This window comes from Corvus brachyrhynchos, unplaced genomic scaffold (genome assembly GCF_000691975.1).
Source record: "Corvus brachyrhynchos isolate BGI_N302 unplaced genomic scaffold, ASM69197v1 scaffold229, whole genome shotgun sequence".
Taxonomy (NCBI): domain Eukaryota; kingdom Metazoa; phylum Chordata; class Aves; order Passeriformes; family Corvidae; genus Corvus; species Corvus brachyrhynchos.
In genome coordinates, this window is record NW_008240042.1 from 1,488,529 (window position 1) to 1,500,160 (window position 11,632).

The 11,632-nt window shown below is 36.7% G+C and overlaps 1 long non-coding RNA gene across 1 annotated transcript; it reads left to right on the forward strand.

The window, feature by feature from the left end:
- Positions 1 to 583: 583 nt before the first annotated feature.
- On the forward strand, positions 584 to 4,168 carry LOC108449095. The gene is made up of 3 exons (XR_001865199.1): positions 584 to 641; positions 756 to 1,157; positions 3,348 to 4,168. It is a non-coding gene; the product is annotated as an uncharacterized LOC108449095 (long non-coding RNA).
- The last annotated feature ends 7,464 nt before the right edge of the window (positions 4,169 to 11,632 follow it).

The window sequence follows — 11,632 nt, forward strand, 5'->3', positions numbered from 1 at the left end:
AGTGAGATGTAGAATAAATGGAGAGGAGACTTACAAGGACTGGTAAAATGGAGTATTAGTTTAGAGGTACCTTTTCGTTTATTTGGATATCTCAGACTGAAAAATGCTCTGCTGCTTTGCAAAGAGATGTACAGTTTTTTACATAAGGCCCCAGTGCTAGATAAGGTAAGGGAGTATAAGGCCATGTCCCTGTTTTGTAAGGCTGTATGGAAGATCAGCGACCATGGCTAATACAGCTATTGTGCTTTTTAATGTTTTTTTGCTGTCAAAGTAGTACTTTGGTCATATTTTAGGTCATAGAAATTCCATTGGAGATAGTCACCCGGACTATCAGTGAGTGGAGACAGCCCTCAGGTGTAGCACAGAACCTACAAAGAGGTTCTGAAGAAAGAAACCTTAGTATATTTGAATTAATTCTTAGTTTTTCAAATTTGAACGTCATTTGGCTTTGAGAGGTTGAATTGAAAGATCTTCATAACTTAAGTTGTTTCTGAGTACTTCTAAGTTAAAAGTTCACCATGGTTAAAGCTGTAACAGATGAGCAGGAAAACAAATGTTTTTAATTGTTTCTCTCTTTCCTTTCCAGAACTAATTGGAGAACTTTGTGCTTCTTCAGTATTCCACTCTCCCAGTAAAGAGAGGTACCACAGCTGCTGTCTTAATCCTCTTTTTTTGTAGTTATTATGGGGGGTTTTGGTGAGTTTTTGTTTGTTCATTTTGTTTTCTGGTGTTTGTTTGTTTGTTTTTGTTACAAGGTGTGGAAAAATGAAGAAGAGAGCTACATTTTTAGAAGAGAGAAGTTTATGATGCTTGAGAGTATGCTTCAGAGCTATGTCTGTAGACAGTGCTGGGCTAGAGGATCTGCTGAGTGAGCAATGCAGGTTTCTTCAGAATGAGTCTACAGCTATTGTGGCTTCATAGAGACATTTTGATTCCCAGAGAACTGACAATGAAAGTAAATGCAATGTCTACATTGTATGCTAGGGCAGCATGAGTGGTCTACTACATGGCCACTAAAGGCATCTGATTGACCAAAACCAGTTAGACTTCTTCCCACATTGTTTGAAAATTCGATGTTAAGATGCCTACTTATTCCCAGCTGTGATAAAGTAGCAGTTTATGATTAACAATTCCTACTTCCTTTAGCAATGTGCCCGGTAAGTCTTCAGCTTGGACACCTAAAGTCTCTAAATGACTCATTGCTGGGGATTTCTCTATTAGTATGATATGCTATCCTAACTTCTGATACTGTTCTCAGAGTTGTGGAAGTAATATTGCTTTAAATATTTGTTGAACTGATCTGTAAATCTAAAATTCACACTTCTTAGAACTTTAATTTGTTAGAATATTTAGATAAACAGAAGTGTTGACTGCAAAAAATGGTGCAAAGCTGCAGTATCTCAATATTGGGGTTTTGGAAAGATTATTCTGCACCTCAGAATACTGAAAGTCTCAGTGTCACAAGGCTCTGAGTGTGCATGTTGTTTCTGAACAACTTAAATTTAGCTTTTTCATGTTATATTTTGAACTTGGTGTTTCTTTATGAAGAACTTCTCTGCATTTCCCTGTGGCACAGACAACAACCATCTATGCAGTGTCAAATAGAAACAACTGTAAACATCTGTCAACAGTGATGATTTTTTACCATCTCTTAGGAGAGCTTCAGAAGTTCTGTTTTGAAAGGTTAAACTACAGATGTTCAGAGCTGCTACTAAAATCTCTCATAGATTCATAGATTTTTTTTTCCTTTGGAGTACCTTCACCTTTTCCTCCATTTGTCAGCCACATCTATTATATTTCATATTGTATTTCTCTCTTGCTGGACATTTCCTAGTTGTGTGTCTTGTTGCTAACACCATTCCATCTCAGATACACTTGTGATGTGGTACCTATTCTGTTGCGCTGTTTTCCTGCAGTACTGTTTTTATCCTATATTTTCTTTTCCATAGATATGTTTATCTTTAGACTGACATAATGCTTTTCTTTCTCCAGCAGCTTCAGATATTTGCAGCTGACCCTATAGTTTCCTCTTTTTTTCTTAGCCTTTAATATTTGCAGTTATAAGTCAAGCTGATATTTTTATTTCCCAAGTGACTGCTAGAGCTAATACCATTTTGGGATTGATCCGCAACTTTGCAGAAAGTAGCATTGCTGTGATGTCATTGCTGTACTTTCCTGCAATGGCCACAGAGTGCTCTTGCCTCTGCTTCCCCATTAAAAACAAAATTCAAACAAACAACCTCACCCCCCTCCCCTCAAAGCAAACCAAAAACCTGGGCACAGTTTTCTTGGAAGAACCTTTAAGAGAAACCTGACACCTCTTAATTTAAAATATCAGTTGTTTAAATACACTAGATAAGCAAAGCTTTCTGAAAATGTTAATTGACTGATTTTATGTCTATTAGGGAAAGCAAAAGAAGTCAGGAGGTCTGTGGGTGGTGTTCTGAGTGTTGATAACGGTATAATGGCCACAGAATGGTTTGCAAAAACTCCAGGGGTTGTGTGGTGTCCACAGCACCATTTTACAGATTATGAAAACAAGTCAGAGCACTTTAGTTATGAAGCTGAAATATTGAGCCTGTCTTGTGAATAGCCAGGGGCTCCCCCTTCCCTGATCCTCTTTACACAGAGTTGACTGGCCAAATTCCAGGCTCTTTGCCTTTAAAACTATAGCTGTGGCATCCTGCATGTGCTTGCAAAACCTCTAACAGAGGTGCTCAGCAGATTCCCATAACAATCCATGACAGTGTTTCCTACCTATTACATTGTTTTTTCCTCATAATTAACCTGTATCTACCCTGCTGCAATTGTAGTGGGTTATTTCTTGTTTTGTTGTTGATAGACCTTACGTTTTGCAGATGACTGTGTACAAAAGCTCTTTATTTTTCCCCTTCTATTGTTTTATTAGTTGTCCCTGTGAAATTAAGGTATCTTTGTGTGTGTGTGTGAATAAGAGGGGCTTTCTGTGAACAGTAATGCAGAGAAAAAGGGGGATAAAATGAAAGTGTCTCCAAAAGCCCCCTTTCTCTTTCATCCTATATGTTGTGCACCTTCCCACCAGCTAAACTTCCAAACATATTGAGAAGCTATACCTTTAATGACACCACTCCAAGGTTATTCCTTGCTATTTAACAGCTGGTAGGAATGCACTGGGGAACACAGATAGAGTAAGTCTAACCTGGGTTAAAATAGTAGTTTGAAGGTAAAAACAGTGTGGTCAATTTACAAAGAATTGCAGGTTCATTTCTTGGAGACATCCCAGAAAAGTAAGGCCCGGCTCACTGCATCTGCTCTAATAAAATCCTCCTTTGACTAAACACTGCTCCTTCAATATTGTCATTTTCAAGAATCAGATCAGGAACTCCAGGATCATTTTGATGAAGAAGTCATCTTTCCAATGATTGGAATTAAGAAGTTTCTCACAGAGTCTCCTGCTGCTCGAGCAGTCATTGCTTCTGTAACGAGAGGTTACCCTGCCGTGATGGTATCAAACTTTTCTGCTTCCCATGGTGCATTCAGAGGTCAGCTGCAATGAGAATACAGATGTCTGCTTAACAGAATAAAAGAGAAACTGCAATTTTATAAATCATCATGAACAAGGTAAAAATTGATGTCTTAAGAAAATGCCATTTCTTTTTTTGTTCAGATAGGAGGAAAAGTGCAGAGGTTATATTTTTGAACATCCTTGGGAAAAGGAAGAGGTAAAGGCTCTGCAGAATTTACAGTCACGGAGAGTAGTGCTGGTTTTGGCTGGAATTGCCACAATGTGAAGGTTGAAGGGGAACTTTCTTCATGCATTCACATTTTTAAAAATTATTTTCACCTGTGCTGTAATTCTGAGATGATTTTAGATAAAAATAATCTATGAAGCTTTAAATTCAGGGTCAGTGATATCGAATAAAGCCTTATTTTCAAATATGGTAAATCCATATTCAGGAAGGAAATGGTTGTGCCATACATCTAAATTATTTGATAATTTTTATCTTGGCTCCTTTGCTTCCCTCCAGTTTGCTTCCTACCAGCTATTTATCATGGAACCTGCTGTCACAAAAAATATTGCATGTTATATTTTACATAATTATAGATTTCTTCTCTGTATATATTTTCTTTCCCTGCAGAAATTATCTACATTGTTATTATTATTTGTTGCTATAAATATTACCATGTATCTGACAAAATAAAATCAGCATAATCTAAAGTAAATTACTACAGATTAATATTTCATACTGTTCTCTGTAACAGAGAATGTTTTAAAGATACAACAGGAATTTATTTGGAAATATCACACAGAATACTTCAGGCTAATAATAAACAATATTTAAACCTTTAAAAATGAAGCTGCTGCTGAAAACCTAACAAATTAAGAGTATTTCTAGGTGATTAGTCACTGTGTGTACAGTTCTTTGAAAGGAAATGCTCCATCCTTGGTTAATTATGAGTGTCCTTGGAATTATTAGATGCAGTCTGAAAAAATATGAAAACATATGGATGTTCATTTTAATTGTTGATGCCCCTCTTACCCTTCTGGGTCTTCCTTTCCCCCATTCCTTTTCTAAAATGTATTTTCAAGAAAGCTGGATCACCTACCCTTCACCAGCAGATGAGGATTCATTTAGTACATGGTCTGTCTGTACATGCTACTGCTTCTCTCTGTTGCAATTTATCTTTTCTGTTGCAGTGGGATTTAGTAATGCCTCTATTTTTCACTGTTTCAATGAATTCAAAGCTAGAAAAATAATGGAGACTGGCTTCCTGCATAACATGTGTGAGTAAATCTTACATGATGCTGTCACTTTTGAAATGTATTTTTTAGATAAACATCCAATCTTGATTTAAAGATTCCAGATTATCGAAAATCTAACACCTGAGTTTCATCAACAGGTATCTTCAGTGTAAACAAGTTCACTTCCTTTTAATTCAACATGTTGGTTTTTGCTGTCTAATTTACTATTTGAAATCTTCTCATATAGGCTCAAAGAGACTGTGATTTGTTGCACAAAACTTTTCCTGATATTACAGAAGATTTTCTCTCTTCCTGTAAGTAAGGAAATAAGAATTTGATAGTAGGTCCACCAGGTTTATATCGTATTTGTTTTTTGGGAGTAATACTATAAGTGTTGCTGTTTTGCAGGTAATGAAATTTAATTTTTATTGAGAATTGATATTGGCTATCTATGGTAAGGTATTTCTAAAGGAATCATCCTTTCAACTTTCACACATTTTTTCTTTATTTGCAATGTTGTTTAAAAAAAGAGAAAGCAACAGACCCCAAAAGCCACACCTCCAAGCTCTTATCCCCCCCATTTAATGTCTCCATATGTAGTTTCATCCTCTATTCAAATCTGAATTTATCTTAATCCTTCTTTGACTGACTGCTCCATATCACTTTGTCCCTCCTTTATGAAGGAGTGGTGAAAGAAAATATATTCTTCATAGTGTTTTCAGCTGGTGATTAAACTTGTGTCTTTACTGTCTGGTCTGAACATGATTGGTGATAAGACAACATTTTCTTAACTCTGGCGTTGGCTCTTTTCCTGATTTCTTGGAAATTAACACTTCCAATCTCTCATTCTAAGAGCAATGATATCCTTTCTAGTGATACTCACAGGAAGCAAGGGAAAACACCTTCGACAGCTACAGAATCAAACTATTTAAGTTGCCATCTATCTGTATGAATTCTATACATATAACATGCACAAGTTCCTCTAAACAGTTGGGACTTTTACATTATCTCCTTCCATACTTCCTGCTGGTTTACTCTGATCTTCTTTCAGCATGAACAAGTACTTTTCTAGCATTCTCTTGATTAAAATATGCATATTGATCTTATCTGGCCTCAAGGCAGATTTTTCAGGTGTCAAAATATGCTTTAATTGACTTTTGAATATTTTCAGTTTTTTCATATGTTTTTAAAAATTAAAACCCCAGATTAAACACAGTGTTCCAGCATTGGTGACATCAGTTTTTGAATTTGGAAATAATCAAAAGAATCTACTTCTTTTCAATATCCCTTTACTCTCTCAAGGATCAAATTAGTTCATTTAGCCACAGTGTTGCACTGGGAGTTCACAGAAAGTTCCTTACCCCCCCACAGTTTTAGAATCAGTTTTTTTCCAGTGTTCCATCCTGTAACTATGACCTGCATTCCCTGTGCTTAGATTTATGTCTTTGCATTTGTCCTTATTAAAATTTATCTTGTTCAAATGAAGCCACCTAGCCAACTGAGACAGGTCATTCTATAGAACATTTGCCTTATTACTTGCCACTCCACCAATTTTTGCATGCTCTTCAAGTTTTACCAGCAATCACTTTGTATTTTCTTCCAGATCACTGAAAACGATACTTAAGGTTTAGATGCTGGCTAGTCCACATTCAAAACACTGGTTGTTTAGAGAGGCATTCCTATAGATTCCTTTATGGCTGAAGAGGAATGCAGAATATATTAATAACCCTTATAGGTAATAACAAATTTATCATTTTAAAAATGTATAATTAAAAAAAATTAAAAGTATCATTAAAAAATAAACCTTAATTATTTAAATGCCATTTTAGCCCATTGTGTTTAATACAATTCATTTTTTTTATATGTATTTAATACTCCTTACTCTGAGAAATCAGCAAGAACGTGTTAGCTCAGAATGTGGAAATATGCCAAATGCTTTACAGTCATGTAAGTACAGTATATTAACCAATTTTCTTCTCTCAAGCTTGCAGCCAGAGTGCTCAAGGTACAATCCTCCATTTCCATAAAATCAATTAAACTTTTGGGGAAGATAAGAAAGCCACATTTCACAATTCTTTTTTCTAATAGCAGGATATAAGCTGAAAAATGTTATTTAAATTTTAAAGCAGCAGTTTATTCTAAGCTTGCAGAAGATTAGTGCATTAAGATGTCCCTTCTGGACTGTGAAAAAGGAAATTTGGAACTAGAAAATGGAGTCAGGTGCTCTGGTTATGGGGATGGTTGCACCTCTGTCTCCTTGTTAGTCTGTTCCTAATGAAGCAGCTCCAAAACAGAGTGAGCTGACCTAAGACAGAGCTGACTTAAGACAGAATGGCTGCAGTCCCTTGTCCCTCACACTGCCCAGAGCTCTGTGCTTTGTGTCAGTGTTCACCTGTGGAATGCAGGCCTGGGGCATTAAACCAGCTGAAAACTAGGAGGGTGGTGATGATTTAACATCAGATTTAGCAGCCTGTGCAATTTTTTTAGTCTGCTGTGACTCCCCATTTTGTAAACTGAGTCACATGATTTTTCAGTTCTTTGACTGGCAGGGTCTTAAAAAGTATTTGGGTTTGTCTAGCTCTGTTTTCTGCTGGAGCCAATGGGACTTACCTTCCTGCAAATGATGGGAGAGGAAGGAGTTATTTACTCAACTGCAACATTTCCTTATGGAGTTTGTGCTCAGAAAATAGCTCCAACGCAGAGGCAGCTGTAAGGAGAAGAGATAAATCTTTCTTTATCGTATTGCACATTAATTTTGTCATGCAAGCACCATCTTGGTGATAAGTTTTTATTTGTCATCAACAAAACTAAGCTATGTGAGCAAACACAGAAATTATGCAGAGAAGTGTGATGTAGCAGGCATTTACAACGGGAAGTGACATGTATTCACAGATAATTTTTTCTGCAGGTAGATGATTAGAAATTAAATACATGTTGTTGTTTTCCATAGAAACCTAAAAAGAGTGGTTCAATCAGATTAAATCATTTATAGATACTATGGGCCACATAATTACCTACACAATACCTCGAGCTGCAGGCAAGTCTCCCTTCAGTAATTTTCACTGCTCTATTTCTTTAAAAATCTAAATTCATTGGCTCTGCAAACAGAAGTATTTAAGTCTTTTCTGTAACTACATCTTGAGTCACTTCTAATCAGCTTTCAGTCTCAACATTTTCCTGAAACTCCTCTCAGCCAGCCAAATCTTGGAATTGCTTGGAATATCTTCCACTCTTTTCCTCTCCTTTATTCCACTGACATTTTCAATCCTATCTTTCCTTTCAAAATACTATCCCTTGCAGAGTTTGGTGAAATTTCTTCTAATTTTCTGCCCACCCCTCTGCTTAATTCTCCAGCATCTCTTTCAGCATGTTTCTTTTCACACTGAGAGTGCCAAGGGCTTTCTATCTGCTCCCTCTGCACTGAATCCACCACAATTTTACTGCTGACTTATTTCTAACCCATCTCCTGCAACTACCAGTCTTGGTTCTCGTCACCCATTTTGGTAGGATTCCTGTCTCCAGCTTTATCGACCCCAGACTGTGCATCTCTCCAGATCACCTATATTGCCTATCGTATCCTTTCAGTCCTTCTATTGTCTCTTTCCTTCTTGCTAAATTAAATTGTTTCTATTAATTATCTCTGAGTTTCTTCCAAAGCTCCACTTTTGTCCTGTGTACTTTTACCTCTGCTAAATCTTTGGTGCTCTCTAATGAAAACAAATGTGATGAGTGCTACTTTTGTGCCTCTCTTATGCCTGACAAGATCATATCCTTCTTGAGACAAGCTACATAGGAAACTTCTCCCTCTTGCACATGCCTTCTAGAGCTGGTGTCAAATAAAATGTCTCACATAAATAATTAATTTGTAATGTTCAGGGAAAAGGCAGTTGAGCATGGCTGCATTTTCTTCCTTTTCACTCCTATTTCATGTTGCCTGTCTTTGATTGTAGGTGCCTTGAATTTGGGATTGAATCTCTACCCAAGTTTGGAGAGTGAATAGCCCAGTATGGAGATAATGCTTTTAGAAGAGATTCTCTTGGCTTACGAAGAACAAACTCCATCACAGTATTTAAATATTTACTACTGCTTGCTGTGTTAAGCACATATACCCAAATAACTTCTAGCTGCCTTATCCTGAGTGCAGTGTTACAGCTGTTTCTACTAAAATTCCTGAAAACTCACATGGTTCTCCTCATTTATGTGATTCTATTGATTTGGCATCAGTAAGCCAATAAAGCTCTTGAAGCGTAAATATCACCTGGCACCTGTAATTTACTAAGCAGAAGACAACATTGTTTCTGACCATTGAAAAGATTTTCAGCTGGGCGCCAAAGAAGGGATAAAGGAAGGATTGTCGCCCTTTGACAGAGATGAAATCAACAGAAGAATGAAAATCTCTCTTATTACATCTTGAACAGAGCATTGGTGGAAAGGAAGTCACAAGCTTCAAGGAGACTATAAGAAATTCTGAATAAGGATAAACCTCTTGAGGGAGGTCTCAGATAAGCTAAGTTGTAAAAGACCTTTAGGATATTCTCTCCTACTTAAGAGTAATTGAGGCCTTGAAAATGAACCCCTCTTTTGTGGTAAAACAGCCTGCAGCAAAACCAGGCTCAGTGTTTAGATGGATGAAGGAGACTAAAATATGGTGCTAATACTATAGTAATTCACCTCTGCTGAACTACCGATAGATAATGTCTGTAAAATGATTGTCAATTCGACTTTTCTTCATTAAATCTCTAGTAATTTTCCCTGTATGAGCATTACAAAATGCGCCAGTACAGTGATCCTTGTTAGAACAGGGACCTACTCCATATGTTTTCTAGATAAGACAGGGATCTCTGTGCTTCATATCTGTGAGCCACTGATAGTGCTGCAGGTGTGACGGAATACTAAACAGCAGTAACAGATTTGAAACATAATTACAAGTATTTGACGACATTCATCCATAGCATAATGGGGCAGCTGTATGATTAGACTGTCCTTAGAAAATTGAATTACTCTAATACATGAAAATGACTGTTATCTAAATGGAAGACTATTTGCATAAAATAGGCCAATGTTAAGTGACCAGCTGCTAAATAGGTATAAAGTCTGATCTCATAGTTCTGGGTCAGAGATGGATGGGCTCTTGCCAAAGACTTTTGGGCGCTAACCCTATAAATACAAATTTGGTAGTCAGAAGGAGCTTCCAGATCCGAAAACTGCAGCTCAATTTATTAACTTCTATTTTTCATTTTTTTTTTTTTCTATGAGAACAAGCTACTGATTTTCTTTACAAACAAAATCAACAATTTCTCATAAATGGAAATAAAAAGAATAAAAAGTCAGGTGATGACATTCCTTTTCATAATGGACTTGTGACATTCCTGAGATAGTTGTTCGATTCACTGTTATCTTGTTCAATATTGTGAGCTTGGAGATAATTCAGTGTAACAGAAATAATTAAAAACTATAAGCACCTTAATAAAAAATACAGTCACTTTATCAACAGAAATGCAACAGGCCCATTTCTTCCCTGCAACTTTCTGTACCTTATTGCAGCTGGGAATCAATTCAAACTGTTGTGAGAGCTCCTTCTATTTTGGAAAACAGCAGCAAGTCCTGTGACATTGCCTGAGAAACCTGTCAAGGTTTGCAAGGCTTGCACATACCTATCTCCAGAAACAGCTGTGGGCCAAGAGGTGAAAGGCTTTTTCTTTCATATATAAGTTTTAAACACAAGGAAATTCAGTGCTTTACTCTTTGCCCACTGCTGCCTTTTCTGTCATGAGGCCACATTCTCATGTGGCTTGACATTGGGACTTTTCCATGTCCATTAATAGATTTATGCAGCTCATGAACTACATCATAATCTTCATGGTCTGTAGGCTATAATATAGATTTGTTTATGAATAATAAACACTAACAAAACTGCATTCTTTTCCCCTTAACCTTTGGAGGATTGCACCTCATTTCAAATACTCTGTTTCAAACCAACTTCACCATAAGTACCCATGTAGATATAAAACTAAATATATTTAACTAAATTTAGAGATCAAAACCTAGAAGTCAAACCTCAGCAAATAATAGTAGGTAGAGGAGACTAATACTGTGATGCATAGTTAGATATATAAGTGATCCAGTTAACTATATAAGTGATCCCCCTGTAAAAGGTGATAGTGATGTGGAACTTGCACTGGTTCCTTTATTTAGCTGAGTTTAGGCCCAACAAGGAGATGTTGACTGATACCTGCCAACTTATTGTGTGGTTCGAATAGTTCTCTCCAGGAATAACACAAGATGAGAGCTTTTCTGGAGAGAAAGTGTCTAAGGCAAAGTTGTTTCTACAAAGAAAATCCCTAAACAACAGAGAAAAGGGAAGAAAAAAATTGCTGAACAGCAATGGGGGAGAAATCTGAAATTTCTATTTTCATGAGCTTTTACTTTCTTCCGGTTTTGGTACCGTAGTCCTTGAGTTAGAAATATAGTGGTAGCTTAAATTATCTCTTTTTCTGCGTGTCTTTATCCTTGCACTGGTAAAAATGTAAAACAGACAATTAGATCTACTCTACCTAGTTAAAATTACAGTTCTTTAGTAGCTAATGGGCCAAGATCCTCTTAGAGATTAAACTTTCTCCCCTAAAGACAGCTTTCTGAAACCTTGAATTATACTTGCCAAAGTGAACAGAGTGATTAGGTTGCATCTCTTTTAATATTTTCTTGGTTTGAGAGTCCTTTCTTCTGTAATACAAGGGTAAGGTAACTACAGAAAGGTTAGCATGAGTGTAACTATATTAGCACACTGTGGTAAATTGTCATGCTCATCATGAAATCTCTGTTTCTACATGGTGGAGTAGGCTTGAGCTGCTACTAAAGTGAACTCAGAAAAGGTTCGGGGACTTCTGAAAAAATCAGACCTCTGGAGTG